We start from the raw sequence: 17,128 nt of genomic DNA, 5'->3' as shown, positions 1-17,128 counted from the left end.
CAGGAATTGATCTCAGGCCTTTGAGCTTGCCAGGCAAGCACTTATTTTACTGAGCTATCTCCCTGGCCTTTGGTTTATTATTATCATTTTTTTTAACTTTTCACTTCCTATTTTTAAGAAGTCTTTCATTTGATAATCACTAACTACATCCTGTCTTGTGGATCACATATTCTACTTTGGTTGATTCAGCTGCATGTGCATTCAATAGAATTTTTAATCTCCTGGGTATATATTTGAATCTGTTTTATGGAATCCAGTTCTTTCCTACATTGGGCATTTACTTTTTTCTAAACTCTTTTTTTTTTTTATGTACAGCACCCACCACTCTGTTCCACTAATGCATTTCTCTTTAGAGGCCTCTGGGGTTGCCCACTTTCACTACGTCCTTTCTCACACCACTGTCCTGAATTTACTGTAGACTTACAAGCCATGTCCTTAATTATCATCAAAATCTCTTTAATTATCTGTGTAACAATTTTTTTTCTTAGAAACTCATCTACTGTGTTTCTTTTCTTTTTTTTTTTTTCATTTTAACGAAGGGTCTACAGTGTGTTCAGGGTCTCACTACTAGATCAGACTTGCAGTGATCCATCTGTTTACAGCCTCCCAAGAGCTGGAATTACAGGCATGTGTCGCCATGCCCAATCTCAATTGCCACTCAGCACACCCTAGGGGTAGGGCCAGCACAGCAGGCCCAGGGATCTAACCCCTGGTCTTTGTGCCTGCTTACACGTGCTTTAATCCCCTGAGCTACTTGGCCAGCCCTACTGTGTTACTTTCATTGCTACAATTTCTAAAAATTCATCTGGGTGTCTTTTTATTTCTTCTGCATCAGTGCCTTCTGGATTTGCCTTAGATGAACTGGAAGCCTGAGGTTGCATCTTGCTTCCATGTTTTCTGGTTTTTTTTCCTATTATTTTGTTTATTTTCTATGTTGATGCTTATAAATTATTTATGGTAGATATCTTTATTACTAGTATTGAGACCTCTTTAGAAAATAACTGCTTTCAGAGATATCTTCTGGACATATCTGGTTCTTGGTCTTTGAGTCTGTCCCAAGATTCTGCTTCTTCTGTTTATTAGAGAAGAGAGGTTGTGAACCTAGTTACTTGGTACTAGACTGTAGCACTGGACTTTTCTTTTTGTTTTCCAGAGAATCCAAATATTGGCATACAGGAAAGATAAATGGATCATAACTATTTCACTTTGGCTAAAGTTTTACAATTAACAATAACAATAGCATCACATACAGACTGGAAAATGATGAACTTTGATAACTAATAACTTGTCACCTTTATGTATACAGATTTATAATTATAACAAAATATAAGACAAATCAGAAGGTGGCATACAGTGAACATCCACTCACTATAGCAATTTTACCCTAATGCGAGAATACTAAAAGGGAGAAGAGGAAAATACAGAGAAATGAATGAAGAAAAAGAGTTTAGACTCAGGCTGAAAGACAGAACTATCAAAGTTTCCAGAAACTGGGAAAGAACACAAGAGGGAAGGAAATAATGAAAAAGAAAACAGGGAAATAATGCAACAAAAATACTACATTGTTCACTTTCACAAAGGAACAAAAATAATCACAGAAAAAAATCAAATGAACAAAAAAAGGAGAAGGAGGAGGAAGCAGGATGAGGAGAATGAGGATGAGGGTGAGAAGAAACAGAAGCAGAAGCAGAAGAAGTCAACCCACAAAACAAAACAAAACAAAACAAAACAAAACAAAACAAACTAAACAAAAAGGAAAACCAAAAGCAAAGAAAAAGAAGTTTCTTTGTGAGTAAGCCTGCAAGCTACCAGTAGGACTAGGGCTTGGCATTGGTTTTGTGACCTTCAAATCCATGGAGGTTCAGGCTGAATCTGATGTCTGTTTGTGGGGTTGAGACACTCTCAGTGTCTCTTTTGGCCTTCCCGTGGCTCCCTGAGCCTGGAAATCTCCTTTGATTGTCCCTAACCCAGTCACTGTGGTAGTTTAACACCGGGAGTCCTGAGATAAAGCCGATGCATAGCTACTCTGAGTCCTGGGCTCAGCTGACCACACCCTAAAATAGCATCTCATCAAGCATATTTTCCAGGGAATATGATAGCTGCTTGGACTGGAGTCACTCCCCAGGCGATGTCATGTACAGCACCCACCACTCTGTTCCACTAATGCATTTCTCTTTAGAGGCCTCTGAGGTTGCCCACTTTCACTACATCCTTTCTCACACCACTGGCCAGAAGCCAGGGATGAAATGCAAGTTGCTCTTTCCTTTTTCTGTGTTGTGGTCTGTCTCTTTTATTTCTCTGTAGCCTCTAATTTTTTAAGATCCTTCCTGGGTTTCAGAGATCCATATCTCTCCTCCTTTCCTTCTCTAAGTTGTTATTTTCTAGTGTCTATTTTAGAGAGGGTGATATGTTGCTGGTTGTAGCTTTTCCATCTTGCAGAAGTCTTCCGGTCATTATTATAGCTAATTTGGGGCATGTTCCGAACTTTCTGATCCCAGGAGGGATTTGAATTTGAATTCAAATATTAAATATTGACCACCCCACCATGCCAGCCCCACCCCCAGGGTGCGCTGAGACAGTGAATGAGGCTGGGCATGGTGGCATGCACCTGTAATCTCAGCACTTGGGAGGCTATAAACAGGGGAATCACTATGAGTCTGATCTAATAGTGAGACTCTGAACACCTTGTAGACCCTTCTGTAAAATATAGAAAAAACATATTAAATACTGAGTCCATTACAATTTTCCTTTGGAATTTAGTGGTTTCATTGTCTCTGGAGCCTGTTCTTTACCACCTTATGGAACATATAACCATCCAAATGATTACTTGTTTCTAAGCTAGACTTTGCTAGGTGCAAGGCATAGAGTTCTATTGGAGTCTGAAGGCTAAGACAAAGTTGTTAGCTTCTAGGAACTCAGAGAAAAGTGAGAGTTATAGCTCTTCCTCTAGTTCTGTACTGATCCCTAGCTCTGTATTTCTAGATATAACATACAAGATATAAATAATATACAATACAAGAGATATGCACAGGTAGACTACGCTAAAACATTAGAAGCATACATAGGTAAAGAGTGAAGTCTTAATTAGGGCATACAACTTAGAAATTGTGCCTTGAATTTAGAGTTTTCTGAAGTTGGCATGAAAGAACATTCTTTAACTGTTTCATGGTGAATATTGTAAAGATTAGTTGGTTTCATTTTGTCTTATCTGTGCATGCATATAACACAGTTTGATCATCATCATTATTCCCTACCTCAAGAAATGACCGTTCATGACACAGCTAAGCACAAACATGTTCTCCATGGAATTAGAGCAAGCTGTCTAGTTGTGCTTGGGGTGTTATGCACATGAGAATAATGACAATGGTTGAAATAAGAAAGGAGCATTTTCTTTTATGATAAAGGCAGCTGTTTCAAGAATCTGAAACCTTGGAAAAAAAGGAAGTCTTCAATTGCTCCACAGATAAATTTCCCCAGACATTTAAATTGGAGAAAGCAAACCAGAAGACAACAAATATGAATCCATTTATACAAATATTCAGAACAAAATAATCTATAGAGACATAGTAGTTTGCTGTGTTCTAGGGCCAGATGAAGGTAAGGAGAAATAGAAAAAAAACTCAGATGAGTATAAGGTTTTGTACCTATTATCCACTCTCCCTTTACATATAGTTTTTTATTAACATGCATTAATTGTATATACTAATGGGGTTCAGTATGATATTTCAGCACATATATACAATGTGCATTGACTAAATTCAGTCTTTCTTTGTTCAGCCTTTCCAAAGTCTATTAACACTGTCCTCCATTTAGGTTGGTTTTCTATTTGCTTCCACAGTTGAAAGTGAACATGTGGTATTTATCTTTTTTTTCCTTTTGGTCTATTTTATATAATTTCATCTAGTTCCATCTACTGTGCTACAAATTATAGGATTGAATTCCTTTTTATGGCTAACTACATATATGTGAAATATACATATATGCATACACATAAGATTTAATTTTTCTTTTGATGGTCGTGTATGTTGAGTCCATATTTTAACTATTGTAAATAGGGCCATAGTAAAATAAACATGTGGGTATCCCTTTGGTATGTGGGTTTCATTTCCTTTGGCTATATAGCTAGAAGTAGGATAAGTGGAGGTCATTTGGCCAGTCGGTCGGTCAGTTGGTCGGTTGGTTGGTCAGTAGGTCTGTCTGTCTGTCTGTCTGTCTGTCTGTCTGTCTGTCTGTTTGTATTTCTTTCTTTCTTTCCCTTCCTCCCTCCCTTCCTCTCTCCCTTCCTTCCTTTTTGCATAATTTCTATTTTTCTCTCCATAATGGCTATACTAATTAATATTTGAATCAATTATAAATGCTCCTTTTTGGCTACATCCCTTACAGCATTTGTTTTCTGTATTATAATGGCCAGTCTAACTGGGATTAAACAGTATCTCATTATGGTTTAGATCTGCAGTAATCTGATGGCTAACAATAGTGAATATCTTTAATTTGGTGACCATTTATATTTGCTATTTTAAGAAATGTCTATTCAGACCATTCACCCATTTTTAATTGCAATAATCATTGTTTTTTCAGTTATAATTATGAATGCTATAAATTATTAATATTACTTCTATACCCAGGGAACAATTTACAGAAATTTTCAGCCATTCTATAGTTATTACTCCATTGATTATTTCTCTGTTTGTGCAAATAATAAAATCAGATTATAATTATTATCAGATTATTATGTTTAGTTTTTGTAGTTCTGTTAATAGTGACATTAGGACCTTTATGATTGCTGTGAATCTGCAAACCATTTGGGATGTTATCGACATTTAAACAACATTAATTTTTCTAATGAGAGATATTCACATTTTCTGGTGTGTCTTTTGCCATTATTTATCTCATAATTGTTCTTTAATTTTATTGTTAGTGTTTAGTTTGAAATAATCTCACTTGTCCACTTTTTTCTTTTGTTTCCAGTGCTTTTGGAGTCACACACAATCATTTTGTATTTGAATATATTGTTTTTTCTAGATTTTTTTAAAAAGGAGTTTCGTCTGTTATCTCTTTTGTTTATATTATTTTGAAGAGTAAAAACAAATAGAAACAGACAAAAACTGGGTAACATACAACAATATGTATGTTGCAGATTTTCAAAACAAGAATAGAAAATACTTAAGAATTAATCTAAAAAAGGAAGTAAAAGATCTATGCAATGAAAATTACAATATTCTGAAAAAACAGATTGAAGAGGATTTCAGAAAATGGAAAGATATTCCTTCCTCCTGGATATGAAGAATCAACACTGAAAATGGTCATACTCCCAAAATTGTTACACAGATTTAATGCAGAAAGTACCATCAACGTACCACACAAAGCTACAGAAAACATGCCTAAAATCATAGAAGACCTAGAATAAGTTGGTTTTAATATAGGATGAGAGACAGGGATTGAGTCTTTTGCCTATGGCTATCCAGTTTCTTTGCTGTCATTTATTGAAGAAACTATCCTTTCGTGTGTTTTGGGGCTTTTCCTTATATTTAATTGGCTGCAGATGCTTAGATGCACTTATTTGATCTCTATAACTCCGTTGATTCATGTGTCTGTTTTACTCTACTGCCGTGCTATTTTGCTTACTATGGCCTGGAAGCATATCATACAATAAGGTACAGTGGACTCCAGCTTTGTTCTTTTATTCATCATCATTTTGACTATCTGGGCCTCTTAATCTTTCATATGAATTATGTTTAGTTTTTGTAGTTCTGTTAATAGTGACATTAGGACCTTTATGATTGCTGTGAATCTGCAAACCATTTGGAATGTTATCGACATTTAAACAACATTAGTTTTCCTAATGAGAGATATTCACATTTTCTGTTGTGTCTTTTGCCATTATTTATCTCATAATTGTTCTTTAATTTTATTGTTAGAGATAGTTCACTTAATTAGTTACATTAATTTACAAGCATTCTATTTTTTGTAACTATTTTGAATGGGATTGCTTTCATAATTTCCTTCTCAGCAGTCTTGTTATCAATGTATAAAATGCTGTTGATGTTTAATGAGCTCTTGCAGCCTGCAGCCTCGATCAGTCTAGCCATCTTTTGGTGGACAGTTTTGCTTTTTCTATGTATAGAAACATATCATCTGGAAATAAGGCTAGTTTGACTTCTTCCTTTCGTCTAATGTGCCTTTTACTTTTGCTAATTTTTCGGGTAAAACTTGCAATGCTGAGTTGAATAAGAATGGTGAAAGTGGACCTTGTCTTGTTTCTGCTCTTAGAGGAAATATTTTCAGTTTGTCCCCACTTATGGGGACAAATAGCAGGTATTACTATATATAATATTAATTATGATGCAATTTGATCTCCTGTACTCATTTTGTTTTGAGTTTTTATCTTGAAAAAATGTTGAATTTTACCAATGCTTTTTATGCATCTATCAAGATGATAATACAACTTTTATCCTTCATTCTGTTGATGTGATGTATTATGTTTATTGACCTGTATATGTTGAAACATTATTTCATCCCTGGGAGGAGACCAACATGATCCTGTTGAATGATCTATTTGATTTGCTGTTGGCTTAAATTTGATAGAATCTTGAGAATTTTTGATTGATGTCCATCAGAGATATTGTTATGTCTTTGTCTGAGGAAAAAGATGACTTCACAGACTTTGTAGAATGAGTTTAGGAGATCTCCCTCCCTTTTAATTCTTTGAAGTAGTTTCAGTGGAATTGTCATTAGCTTGGGTAAGTTTGCAAGAATACAGCAGTGGAGCTGAGACAGAAGAGAAACACTTGACTGTCCTCATCCCTGTGTGATGGCTGGAGGGGGTGTGGTCCCGCCAACAGCGATCTCCCCTTCTCCCTACACTTCTCATTGTTCCCCCTCCTTCCACTGAGGATGGACTGAAACAACTTCCTCACTGTTTTCCCTTAGCCCTTAGGCTCCACCATGGCTGCTCTCTAGGCCACTGTGACAGGAGATGTGACTCAGCTGTTAGTGGAGGTGATCCTTAATGTGGCAAAGACTACAGAGTGATCCAGGGTCATTGTTAATATTTTAGCTGTGAGTAATACACATAATCATGAAGATTCTCTAGTTTAAACTCTGTTGGATATTTGAGAAGATGCAGTAGTTGTGAGTCAAGCAACCACGTCTACTTATATCCTACTGAACTGCCACTTTGCATGCCACAGCTGTTTCAGGTACCCTAAACTGTTCTGGGAGGTGTCTGCCTTGAAAGCAGTGGCCTTGAATTTTCACTACACAGAATTGAATTTGGACCACTTGGTAAACTTGAAATCAAAGGGTCTGAACTTAAACTAATCAACAGGTTTGATTTGGGCCAATCAGCATGATTGAATTTTGATCAATGACAGGCCTGCTGGTGCTATGAAGCAGCACTCCTCTTACACTTCTTGGGCCAGTGTAGGAGAGCTTTTTCTCATGCCCTGACGCTCCTGTACTACAGCATAGGTCCTGTTCAAATAAAGCCTTGCACTGGTGGTCCTGTAGATCCACTCCTGATCTATTTCTTGGGTGTGGAAGGTCTTATATTCTCCTTGGGATTCTTGTCCTGAGCAATGTGGACAGTGTGGCTTCTTAAAAATACTATAAACATTAGAGGCTTTGAAGAGCTCTAGAGATCAGTAGCTAACCAGTATCAGAGACAGAAAGCAGAGACAGAAAGCAGAGAACTAGCAGGGTTGATGAGCAACATTTGGCATTACCGAGTGTCATCTAGCAGTATCTGGGACCAGAACTATAACATCGAAGTATTAGAACTGATTTGTGATTTCTATTTACCTCAAGCAAAGGTAACCTCAACTGATTGGCAGCAAAGCCACCTTATCTTGGCTTTTTATTTGCTGGAAGACTTTATTACTAATTCAATTTCAGTATTCTTTGTTATTCTGTTTAGGTTTCATATATCTTTATCTTTGAATTTTCCAGGATATACATTTCATGAAACTTGTTCATTTCTTCTAACATCTTTATATAGTTTTTCACAATAGTCTCTAGTATTTTTATTTCTGTTGTAACAATTGTAATATTTCCTTTTTTATCTCAAATTGTATTTATTTTGTTCTTCTCTTGGTTTTCTTAGTCTGGCTAAATGTTTGTCAGTTTTGTTTCTCTTTAAGAACCAACTACTTTATTGATCTTTGTATATTTTAGGCAATATTTCATGTATTTCTGCTTTCAGCTTTGTTATTCCCTTCTTGTTCTAATTTAGTCCTCGGTTTATTCTTTATTTTATAGGTTTTGGAGATATAACATTAGATTATTTGAAATTTTTCTAATTTTTCTATTCCTTTAATGTGGGAATTTATTGCTATAAACTTCTTGCTTAGTATGTACTTCTTCCACTGTATGCCATACACTTTGGTATACTGTGGTTTTTAAAAATTAATTTATTTATTTGGTATGGGGTCTCACTATGCACCTCAGACTTGTAGTGATCCTCTTGTCTCAGCCTCCCTAGAGCTGGGATTAACAGGGCTATAGCACCATGCCATTTCAGTGGCCAGTGCAGCATACCTGGGTTCCAGGGCTGGCAAGGCATGCAGTACTGGGGATGGATCCTGGGTCCTTACACTTGCCAGGTAGGCACTTAGACCGTTGGGCTATCTCCCCAGACCAGTATACTGTGTTTCCATATTTGCTTTAGTAAATATTGAAATTTCTCTTTCATTGTTTTCCAGTGAACCATTGTTTGTTCAGTAATATATTGTTAAGTCTCCATGAATTTGTACTTTCTCAAGTTTCTTTTATTATTAATATGGAGTTTAATTCCATTATGGTTAGAGAAGGTATGTGTTCTAGTTCTGAGTTTTTGAATTTGTTGAAACTTTTTTGTGGAAAAATACATAGTTTATTCTAGAGAATATTATGTTTGTTGAAAAACTGAATGTATTCTGTACCTATTGAATAAAATGCTCTGCAAAATGTCTGTAAATCCACTTGATTTATGGTATAATTTAATTTTTTATTGATCTTTTGTCTGGATGATAAGTCCAGTGGCAAAATTGATGTTTTCCACTATTATTAGATCCTATCACTGTCTTTAAATGTGATTCTATTTTATAAAACTGAGTGCTCTTGCATTAAATTCACAATTTACAGTTGTTAGATGTTCTTGTCGAATTAAGTTCTTCATCCTTGCACAATAATCTCCATTGTCTCAATTTTTTTGTAAGTCTATTTTAACTTATGTAAAAAGAGCTTCTCCTCACTTTTGATCTGTGTTTAGATGGATGATCTTTTCCTGCATTTGCACTTTGTTTCTATTTGTATTTTTACTGGTGAAGTGAGTTTCTTGTAGTCAATGTATTTTGCAGTTTTGTTTTTGTTGCCATTCATCAAGTTTTTGTCTTTTAGGAGAAAATTTTAGTGTATTTACATTCAAGCTCATGATAGATATGTAAGAATTTACTTCTTTTAGTGGGGCACAGTGGCACATGGAAGGCTGAGAAGATGGAAAATTTAAGTCTGCCCCAGGCAATTTAATACTTACCTCAATATTTAAAAAAAAAAAAAAAGACTGGGTATATAGCTTAGCTCTAGGTTAAATTCCAAGTACCAACAAAGAAAACAAAGCAAACTATAACAACAACAAAAAGCAAAAATTAAACAACAAAAAACCCTTGTTCTTGTCACTTTGCTAAATTTCTTCTGTTTGTTTTGAAAATTTTTTGCTTTCTCCTTCTTGTTTATCTTTGCAATTTGATGGTTACTTCTATTGATAAGATTTGGTTATTTTATGTTACCTTTTTGTGTATCTGCTTTATCACTAGTTTTTATGCCTCCCATATGTGTTCATGATGATGGTATACTTCTGAATGTTGGAATTCTTTAAATATCTTTTCTAGCAATTGTCTTATAGTGTTGCAATTTTTAGGTTTTACTTTGTCCTGACAAGTTGTTGCTTCTCTTTAATTTCTCAAAAGATGCCTTTGATAAATATAGTATTCTTAGTTGGCAGTTATTTTCTTTCAGAACTTGGAAAATGTCATTCCATTCCCTTCTGGCCTAAAAGCCTCTTGCTAAGTAATCTATTGTTAGCCTAATGCAGTTTTACTCAAAAGTGAGATTTTTTTTTCCTTTAAGTTTTTAGAATTCTTTGTCATACCTTTTCAAAAGTTTGATCACAACACCGGGGTGGGGCTCTTTCTGTGTCTTTTTGAGGTCGGTCCTATGGGTCTCCTGCACGTGGACGATTGTATCTTTTCCAAGATTAGGGAAGTTTTCAGCTACTATTTCAGTGAACAAGTTTTCTATGTCTTTCTCTGGTTTTTCTCCTTTCAAATATTTCAAAAATGCAAATATTGTTGTCCACTTAATGGTATCTCAGACATCTCAAAGTATCTATTTGTTCTTATTCTTTTTGTTTGTTTGACTGGAATATTTCAGAAGATCAGTCTTTAAATTCAGATACTCTTTCTTTTGATTGATATAGTCTTCATTAAAACTTTTATTTGTATTTTTATTTATTAAGTTCTCCATTCCCAAGATTGCTATTTGGTTCTTTTTCAAGGTATCTGTGTCTTTGCTAAATTTCTCATTCATATACTTGTATGATATTCCTAAACATTTAACTAATTTTTTGTATCCTTTTGTATTTCATTCAGCTTCTTTATAATTATCCTTTTATACTTTTTATAAGAACATTCCTTTAATATCATTTTACTTGGAATTCTTTGCTGGAGAGCTAGCCTGTTCTTTTGGAGGCATGATATTATCTGGACCCTCATATTTCTTGTGTGACTGTGTTGAGATTTGCACAACTGGTGAATCAGTTATCTCTACCAATTTCATGGGGTAGTTTTCATAGTATGCTGCTTTGTCCTAAAGATGTTATCTTTGTGGTACACAATATTGACTTTGGCCCCAAATGGACACTGTATTGTAGTCTCCTTACATGTTCTTTGATTGTAGTTAATTATTTGGAGCAGAGTGTGTATCGTGACAAAGTTGAAGACAGCCACTCTCTTGGGGTCATTCAGGGATGGGGACAGTAGCATCCTAGGCAGATGTGATACCCACAGCAGTAGGTTTATGGTGCTCACTATGTGGCCATGTCCACAAGAGCAGCAGTGGCCCTAGTAGGTGACAGATGTTTCCTCTGGCCCTGCTGAGGTGAGTTCTGATGCTGGCAAGGGTTTCTGGCCCTAGCAGCCCTGATAGAGGTGGTCACCTGAAGTTCCAGCCCCGAGAGTGAATGCTGAATAAGAAGGGGCAGTGGGAACCACCGTACCCCTGTTTTGTGCTTGTGTGTAATCCTGACAGAAGTATGTGCTCAGTGGCTTCGTGGTAGGTGGAGTTGTGCTGTTCATACCATTGGCACACACAGGACAGATTACAGGAACCATGATGTTTGCTCTCAGCCCCATCAATAACCTATGCTGAAGGGTACCTTTGGGACGTGGTTTTATTCACTCTGGTGCCTTTAGCAATGTGAAGCAGAGTCTAGAACTGCTCCGTTTGCTCCCCTCTCTTTAGCAGCACAACCTTACCTGATACAGAGGGGCAGGGCAGTGGTGGGAAATGCATCAGTGTCCCCTTTAGTTGGGACAGTGGCAAGAGTCCACACAAAGTTGTTTACTCCCTAGTGACAGAGGACAATTGCACTGGTCTATTTCTCAAGGATGGCACCTTCCAAGTCCTGCTGTGCTGTGAAAATTATCCCGGGCACTATAGGGCACTAACCAGGTTTGGCTGCCGCAGTCACAGCTTCTCTGTGGTTAAGTTTGATGTGTAATACTGGAACACTCTGAGCCAGCATGGTAGAAGGTGTGTGGGACTCAGAGATAGAAATATGTGTGCGTTTCTGATCTCTAGAACATTATGAAATCTGACAATAGCTTGGTTTTCAAGATGATACTTGGGACAGCCTGAGCTCCAGGAGTTTGTGGGGGAAATTATGTTAATTTCTTTCCCAAAACAAGCAAGCAAACAAACAAACAATTAAATAAACAAACACTATGTGGACTCCAGCCTGCCGCTCCAACCAGGTTGCAGACCTCTGAAAACTGTGAAGCTTTCCTCTAACTAGGATCACTAGAATCCATGCAGAGCATTTGTAGGGACTTTCCCTTCACCCTGACCTCTGCAGATGGATGGCTCTTGCCCTGGCTTGGGAGCTGGGGTGACAGTTGCCAGGGCACTCTTCTTAGCTTTCTATGTTCTCATTCCAGATCTCTTAAGTCTTTTATGTGAGGGTCCAGTTTCCTGCTGCTTTCCAGTAGCATCCTTTGGGTGCAGTCATTAAAGTCCAGCTATACACCTGCTGGCTTGGTTACTTCTTTGTGGAAGTAGAGGTGAAGTTGGCCATATCTATTCAGCTGTCTTGGAGTCTCCAGGAAGAGAAAAGTTTTCTAGGACACAGATGATCTAGTATCTTGTATACTGTGCTGTTCAGATTTCATTCTGTAGGTAATAGAATTATTAAATTATTTTGATTGAAATGTGATCAGATTTTAATCTTGATAGAATCTCTTTGAAGATTGAGTGGAGAAGAAAATCAAGACACAGATACTATTTGGAGATCGGCCAATAGTCCCAGTGAGATAGCAAGAGTGTTTGGATAAAGGAATGGCAATGGGTAAGGAGCACAACTTTAAAGGATTGAGACACAGAAGGAACCATATAGAGTGAAGCCTAGAAAAGTCAACCTACGTACAGCAATAAAATCTGAAAATCTGTTGATCCACTGTGGTATCTCTTAGGAGTGATCATGAGGGACAGTGGGAAAAACTCCTTTTCTCAGTGAATACAGATTTGGAAAGTGTACTTGAGTATCCAAAAGACAAAAGCAGCCCAAATAAGGCTATAATAAAGTCATTGGCAGTGAGGAATGGTTTGATGCATTGATCAAGGTCCTAAAAGAAGTATCATAGGAAATTTGGAGACAAGAAGGTCTATGAAGAGGAGGGAAATAAAAGAGACATCAAGTGGTCTATGGGAACGCATGCAACGTCCTGCAGAAGACAACCAGACAACAAAATGGACAGGATTATATGCACAAGTTGTCAACCAGTCTCTATTCTTGGCTTTCCTGTGCTTACCCAGTGGGTCCAGGAATGAAGTGGACAAAGCGGTAGAGAAAAATGCATTATGAAGACCTAACACCATGAACTGCCTCTCGGTAAGCCTCACGCAATTCTGACTGCTGCTGAGTTTCTGACATCCTGAAAACTGAGGCAATGGGTGAGCCCTTTGATATAATACCATACCTTGCTTTGCAGTGCCTCAGCTCAACCCAAAAATGTCTGATTTACTGGCATGAGATGCCACTTAAGATTGCCTGAGACCAAGAGACAATCTCATAGCAAAAGAGTTATGACAGTGGGAATATGGCCAGGCAATCTTCTGTTAATTCCACTTGGAACATGACTTAGAGAGGCTTTTCAAACGAAAGCTAAGATGTCACTTTTCAGGTGATATCATATGAGGACAGTATGTTACCCTTCGAGATGTTGATTATACTTTAAATTTTATGCCATTGCATGGTGGAACATCCCTAATTTATGGCACTAAGAATCAAGAAATGAAAGGTGGAGTTATTCCACTCACCATCATTTTCAATGACCCATTTGGAAAGTTTTTGACTGTTATCCCTTTGACTTTAAGTCTGTGTGCCCAGAAATCCTCAGTCCCACAGTAGGCACACATCCGCAGTGGATACAATATTAGTCCAGAAATTTAATCTACAGCGGATGCTTAGTCAGCTTAGGACCCTTATGTCAGAAGGGCACTAAAACAGGATAAATGAATGTGATTCATTGTGAAGATGCTGAATTATTGTGACATTGTAGGGACATGTGTTTGGAGCTTAAGTGTCCCATGGTGGTATCTTTTTAAATTAATTTTAATGAGAAAATAAGATAAAATAGCAATGAAACAGTTTCAAAACAGGGTCGTAGGACAGTTAAAATAATATGTTGCATATTGTCGTCTTTGTAGTAATTCAGAGGACAAGATGCAGACATGAGATCTTGTCTAAATAATTTTAGTGCAAACCTTTCTTCTCAATGAACTAACAGAAAGTAGCTGTATATCTATCCTATCTTGTACTACGATTGTGAACCATTGGGCGATATTGGGTTATTTATTGGGAATTCAAGCACCTACAATCTTTGTACTGGCATCAAGTATGAAAAGGCCCTTTAAAGACTTCTCCAATTAAAGCTTCTCTAACTGCAATGGAACACCCATCTCTGACAAAACAAAAACAAAAAAGGAGGATATAAATAAAGGGCCATTTTGTTTTGAAAAAATATGTATGTATATACGTGGCGGTATCTTTTAACTGCTACTGAGAATGTATATTAACTATGGTTGGGAAAAACTAGGTGTCAGTGGGGCTACAAAGCTGCAAGAAACAAGACATGTGTCACCATCCTAAATGGTATCTAGATCAGCAGCAGAGCTAGCCAAGCTGAACACAACACGAGGGGCAGTAGCACCTGCCACTAATCGAGAACCAACTCTACTTAGTTCTAGAAACCGGAACCAGGGAGAGTCTCAGAGGAACTGTGTCTCAGTAGTATGGCCTTCCTGTGAGACATGAGTAGATCTTAGCAGCACAGGTGTTAGGTTTGCTGTCTTTTTTTTTTTTTAAATTTTATTTATTATATGTGTGTGTGTGTGGGGGCAGCTCAGCCCACCAGGGGGCGCGGCTGGCTGGCATGTGGTGCTGGGGGATTGAACCGCGGTCCCTGTGCTTTGCTTAGCTTGTTCTAAATAGGTGCTTTAGACCACAGAGCCATCTCACCAGCCCCTAGATTTGATGTCTTGTCCAAGCTCTCTCACTAATGCACGAGTCTCACATATAGTCCAAGATCTGGTTGCTAAAGGCTAACAGCTGCCCCCTGCTCAAGAGAACTCCCTTCTATCTTCTTCACACAAGCCATCCTGCTCACATGATACATCATCAGCTCCTCCCCATGAAGAGCCCACAACCTGTGACACACATGAGAGTGAGAGAACCTGGTCACCTTGATTTGAGGCGCTACTACTAGTCTGCAAGAGAGGCCAACTCCTATTTATTTATTATTACTTTTTTTGTATTTTTTCGGGAAGGGTCTACAGGGTGTCCAGGGTCTCACTACTAGATCAGACTCGTAGTGATCTGCCTGTTTACAGCTTCCCCAGAGCTGGGATTACAGGCGCACGCCACTACGCCTGGTCTTAATCTCCGTCTCAGCATGCCCCAGGAGTGGGACCGGCATGGCAGGCCTGAGGATCGAACCTCAGCCCCTGTATCTGCTTGCAGGTGCTTTAATCCACTGAGCTATTTGGCCGGTCCCACGGAGCTATTTGGCTGGCCCCCAACTCCTTATTTAGGATTTTACCCAATCCTGGCTTCACTCTCTTTTTCATGAGCGCTGGTAACCAATGCATCACTTGAACAAGACTCCTAGTCAGTCTCTGCCTCTTTGGGGTCCAGTTTGAATCAGAATCTTTGTGGTTTGGATGGAAAATGTGGCATGAGAAGGCCATAATGTGAATAGATGAGGAAGGGTGGGGAGAAGATTTAAAATGACAAGAAAAACAAGGACAAAACTTTGTCAAACTTTCTATAGAATTTCAGAGAAAAAAAATTTAGAGTACAAGACAGAAAGCAGAAAGGAAGCAGAAGATGTCCCAACAGAATGAGACTGTATTTCAGGCTTCATGTGCCTCTGGAGGATATTTGCCATCTTCTAACTTTTGTCTTGGATGTAGGATCAAAGGGGAGCTGCATGGAAAGGTGGGCAAGTATCAGTGAGCAACAAGAACACCTGTCAGAGGTGGTGACTGGTGTCCTTAAAAAGAATAGTTTAGTACTTATCAGGGAAGCTCTATTTATGGGTCTATGTATGGTATCCCTCATAGAGGTATATGCTGTATACATATTTGTTTCAATACGGTTGAAGACACATTATGTTTTCTAACTTTGGGTTGTAAGTATAGGGGGCAAGTAAAATTAGCAAAAAGATTTCTATCGTACTGTATTGCTGAGCATGAAGATTAAACTATGAAAAAAGATGGGCTATTTCATAAGTTATGATGTAACAAATGGGTGGCCATCTGTAAAAGAAAAGTAAAAAAAGAAGAAAGATAAAGATAAAAGTGAGCTTTCAACTCACTTCTTACATTTAAATAAATTCCATATGGAGCAAAGATTTAAAAATAAAAAATGAACTATAAAAATCTCATGAAAAAATAGGCAAACTTTTTATAGCTTCTGAGTGAGAGTGCCTATCTAAGTAAAGCAAAACTCAGAAACCATACTGAAAATTCTACATTAATATTTAAAATTTCTGTAGGACAAGAATAGTTGCATTTAATAATATCTGATGTTTGAATGCTGCCTATGTCTTTTACAACTATTGTTTCTTTTATTCCTCTCTATAAAAATATCTGATGTTAATGTTCTTGCTATTTTAATTTTAGGCTAAGTTAACTCAGAAAAATTAGGAAAGTTTTAGAGCAGTATAAAATTATAAGGATCAGAGTTAGAATTCCACTCAGATGGGTTGCTGCCAGAGCCTATGCATTATTTTGAAATCTGCATTTTGAAAAATTATTAGGCTTCAAATATGTTTAAAAATTAGAGAATGAATTCTTGTACATCCTTCACCTTGCATTCTCTAATGTTAATGTCTTAGATAGCCATGGTACAATTATGAAAATTAGGAAATTAATATTGTTAGTACTATTAACTGGCTACAGGCATCATTCAGATTTTTTATACTAGCATTGTTTTACTATTCCAAGATCTGATCCTATGTCTAACACTGAACTGTTATGACATCTTCAGTATCCCCCAAATTGTAATATTTCCTACCAGTTTTGCTTATTATTTACAAAGTGGTATTTTGTACTTTACTAGTTTGATATTCTGTTCATTTTTCACTGATATGCTATTTTCTAATGATTAAATGCTTTTTGTACCTTTTTGGCAACAATACCACTGAGATAATATGGTCTTCTGAATGCATCATATGTTGTAGTACATGATGTTGAGCTATCTAACTCCTGATGGTAACTTCATCACTTCATTTATTGTTCTCTGCCAGATTTTTTCACTGAAGTTATTGATTTCCCTAATTGCTAAATATTGTAAAGTATGTATCTTAAATATTGT

The sequence above is a fragment of the Octodon degus genome, unplaced genomic scaffold, assembly GCF_000260255.1.
Source record: "Octodon degus isolate 3935 unplaced genomic scaffold, OctDeg1.0 scaffold00012, whole genome shotgun sequence".
Classification (NCBI taxonomy): Eukaryota; Metazoa; Chordata; class Mammalia; order Rodentia; family Octodontidae; genus Octodon; species Octodon degus.
This window is presented reverse-complemented; position numbering follows the sequence as displayed.